The sequence below is a fragment of the Pseudophryne corroboree genome, chromosome 10 (genome assembly GCF_028390025.1).
Source record: "Pseudophryne corroboree isolate aPseCor3 chromosome 10, aPseCor3.hap2, whole genome shotgun sequence".
In the NCBI taxonomy this organism is placed as follows: domain Eukaryota; kingdom Metazoa; phylum Chordata; class Amphibia; order Anura; family Myobatrachidae; genus Pseudophryne; species Pseudophryne corroboree.
Window position 1 is genome coordinate 18283812 of NC_086453.1, and position 4304 is coordinate 18288115.

Genomic DNA, 4304 nt, shown 5'->3' on the forward strand with positions numbered 1-4304 from the left:
AATGTTACATGTTGTTGAACAAGTTGGGGGATCCAGTTTCAGGCGTGCAGGGGGACAGGTTAGCCGTCACATCAATCAGCGTTGCTTTATAAAATAACAGCAAAGTGAAGGGATTTAACCTGCTTCCTCCCTCCGCCCCCCCCCCCCCCCCCCCCCTTGTACCCTCTGTCTGTGGCTATTTTAAGAGTTCTTGTTTGAACTTCTTGAGCCCCAGAGGGGTCTGCGGAGAGGACAGCCCTGGCTGGGACCCAGAGATAAGGGCTCTCTGATTTGGAAACTTTTTGGCTGAAATAACATAAAGGGAAGAGGCTGGAAAATGAGCCCCAGAGTTGCTCCCCTGCTCAGCTTTCTCCACCTCTTCCATCATTAGTTAGGACACATTATACCAGATCACTAATACCCTGACCCCCGTCACCTCCCTCCCTGCCCTCTGCTGGTGTCTGTGATGGGGAAACGTGATGTCAGGAGGGTGAGGTAACTAGTGAAGGGGAAAATGAACCTGAGATGGGGGGGGCGGCGGTGATAGGGAGAAGGTAGGCCAGGTGCTTATCTGTCTGCCGTCACTAATTTACCAGGATTAATGCAGACAAATGCCATCCCTGACCTGTTGCTGAAATTGGGGCGGATACAGGATTCAATGGCAGCCGGCTGTAATTGCTCCCTCATTGCACCCCTGGAGCTAAATGCGCAACTGTGCAAAGTTGTATGCAACTTGTTGCCCCTGGCCATCAGGGCTGTTATTGGGGGGTGCGCAACCGGTGCTGCCACACACAAAGGCTGCAAGGCCAAGGGAGTGGCATGGTCACTATGGCAACCCAAATGCACTGTTTTACCTTGAGGGGTGCCTGGCACCCCGCGGCAAAAAAAAACCGCAGGGTGCATCCTAAAAGCCACCTACATGCTCCTCCGCAGCTCCCCCAAGCGCTGGCTGTGTGATGTCATGACATCACATGCCCCAGGGGCGAGGGTGCTGGGCCGAGGAGTACAGTTACCCCACCACAGCGCTGCCGTCCATATGCTCGGTGTGACATCTGTCTACATCACTCAAGCGCAATGCTTAAACATGTAAAGCAAAAAAGACTTGGGCGCGGTTTGCATCGTTGCTGCATCCCTGCATGCAGGAGCAATGCTGACTTATGCGGATGCAGCTGGAGGCCCCTGGTGTAAATGGACGCCTCCTGCCTGCGTGCGTGATCCCATGCTGAATCCGAAGAAGCAGCGTTGGATCACTCTTTGCGACCGACGGCCGGCTGAGTAACCTTCAGGTTTCCCAAACTGGCAGCTGCATAATAAATGAGGCCAGGAAATCTGCGTCTGCAGCTCCGACCCTGGCCTCTGCACTCCTTGGAAATGGGGGTGACATGCCCCCATTTTTGGAAACTCTGGCTGGCACCACCTCCTCTCCGCCCCCAAATGGCTGCAGATTGTTAATCAGGCTGCGGCTGTCGGGTACTGCTAGTGCGATCGCAGGACTCGTTCTGCACACGTGCAGATCGCCCACCATCGGATATACCATGGGGTTTTCATACTAACCTGAAGGCGGCCTGGAGTCAGGGGTATATTAAGAGGAGGGGGCCCGTATGCGGTCTCTCTCCAGGCCCCCCTCTTCTCTAGCAGGCAGCGGTAAGTGACAGTGACTCTGAGCATTAGGTGGTGCACAGATCTCCAGGAAAATGGCACGTTGGCCATTTTCCCAGTGATTTTCCCTACTGTGAATGCTCAAAAACCCTGGGAAAATGGCCACCAAGTCTTTGCCGAAGCTACGGGACTCCGGAGTGGTAAGTATTGAAAGAATGGGTGTATCAAAAGTCAAAACCCCACAACAATATTTGGATAAAGCTGAAATAATCACTCAGTCGCTGGTCTTCATAATGTGCAATCCATGAGATCGCATGTTGGGGGCCGCCCATCGCCCGAGCAAGGCTGCGGCCAGCATGCTGACCGCCACCTCCACCCCCCTTTATCAAGTAGAAATTGTGATCGCAAATCTAACTCTCTCTGCACATGTTACATCTGCCCCACCTGCTCTGCACATGGTTTTGCCCATTAGAGGAAAATTTTATTTTGCAATCAACCTTGAATTAGGCCCTATATTGCATTATTTGTTGTAATTAGTCAGGGATTGGATGCTTCTTAGTGTATAGTTAATACTACACAATACTGTGTCATGTCATACTAATATTATCCTGCTTTATAATCATCTTGTTCACAAAGAGACTGCAATCTATGCTGGTCCCACCATTGTAAGATGGATCGTATTTACAATTCCAGAATCAACGTTATACACTAGTAGAGAGTTTTAAAATATTTTTATCAACAGGACACACGTTGTGTGCATGAAGCGCGTTTCACCCTGACGCGCGTTTCACTACACAGCTCAGTCATAGGATCCGGGCAAGATACGCTCTGCAGACATGGGTAAACTCTGTATGGGTCTCTTTGGTGGACATTTATAAAGAGTAAAATGGCTGAGGCACAGCGTAACCTCTTCTTACATGACGGCGCACTGGCACAGTCAAATTGCCACCAATGCGGAGAAGCCGCACTGTTTTATCAACAGGACACACGTTGTGTGCATGAAGCGCGTTTCACCCTGACGCGCGTTTCACTACAAAGCTCAGTCATAGAAACCAGGCAAGATAAGCTCCGTAGACAGGGGTAAACTCTATATGAGCCTCATTGGTGGACATTTATAAAGAGTAAAATGGCTGAGGCACAGCGTAACCTCTTCTTACATGATGGCGCACTGGTACAGTCACATTGCCACCAATGCTGAGAAGTCGCACTGTTATGGCTGTTTTGAAGAAGGCTGCACAGCGATTTTCATTGAAAAGAAAGTACTTAGTTTTGCAGCAGTCCATAACTGGCGTAGAGGTGGGGTCTCCGAATCTTTTAATGGATTTTGATGTGATGTTTTCACTTTTACAAAATTGCTCAAATCAAGATTGCTTCCACTAACCCTCCTGCAAAAACGGTACAACACTAATTGCTCTAACTTGCTCAGGCTTAACGTGGAAACCTCTCAGAATTTTCATTCCAAGATATACAAGGGTGTCTGAGCTGCAACGCTATGTCGCTGTTAGACGTAGCTCTCTAGAAGGTGGTGGGGGGGTTACTGTGAATGCATCTAAGTCGCACCGTGAATGTGTCCAACGTGCTCATACAGATTCGCAATTGTGATTTCAGATGAACACACAGAGAAGTGTACTGACACAATGGGGGTCATACCGAATTGATCGCTAGATAAAAATTTTCGCAGCGCAGCGATTAAGTGAAAAAGCGGCACTTCTGCACATGCGTATATGGCGCAATGCGTATGCGGCGCAATGCGCACGCGCAACGTACTTTCACAACAGCCGATGTAGTTTTACACAAGCTCTAGCGAGGCTTTCATTTGCACTGCTGGCCGCAGAGTGATTGACAGGAAGGGGGCGTTTCTGGGTGTCAACTGACTGTTTTCAGGTGTTCGGAAAAACGCAGGCGTGCCAGGAAAAACGCAGGCGTGGCTGGGTGAACGCTGAGCGGGTGTGTGATGTCAAATACGGAACTGAACAGTCTGAAGTGATCGCAAGCGCTGAGTAGTTCTGGAGCTACTCTGAAACTGCACAATTTTTTTTGTAGCCGCTCTGCGATCCTTTCGTTCGCACTTCTGCTAAGCTAAAATACACTCCCAGTGGGCGGCGGCATAGCATTTGCACTGCTGCTAAAAACTGCTAGCAAGCGATCAACTCGGAATGACCCCCAATGTATTGGGCATTTCTTGGTGGTGACTGGGAGGTTGCTATCCGAACACATGGAGTTGGTCGGTCTTACCGGTGTGACACGGGAGTGTTGCAGGCGAGTCGCTAAAATATTTGCATATGCTGTGGCTTAATCGCTCGCACTGGAGGCCACACTCAGACGGACAATCTTCACCTTGCATAGGGCAGGAGCAATTTACGATTTGGCGACCGATGGTGGTGACTAAAGATGCACAAAGCACAGTTCTAGCATCTAAAGAGGGGCAAAGTGGACGTCTCAGTCCTTGTACAGTCAGACGCAAACCTGTACCCCAGGAAAGTGATTGTAGCTGTATTGGCATAACGCTGCTGCATCCAACTCGGAATCAGCCCCAGTGCGTATAGTTCCTGTAGATAATTTGCATATTTCCCCTAAGAGCGGATATTCAGGATTAAATGACGGGGGAAATCTAATTGTTGGGACAATTCCTAGTTCCCAAGTATGAAATGCACTAAAACATGTAATTATACGTATTTGTCACTCGCAGGGTAGCTAGATGACGACAATGTCAACCTACTGGGGTT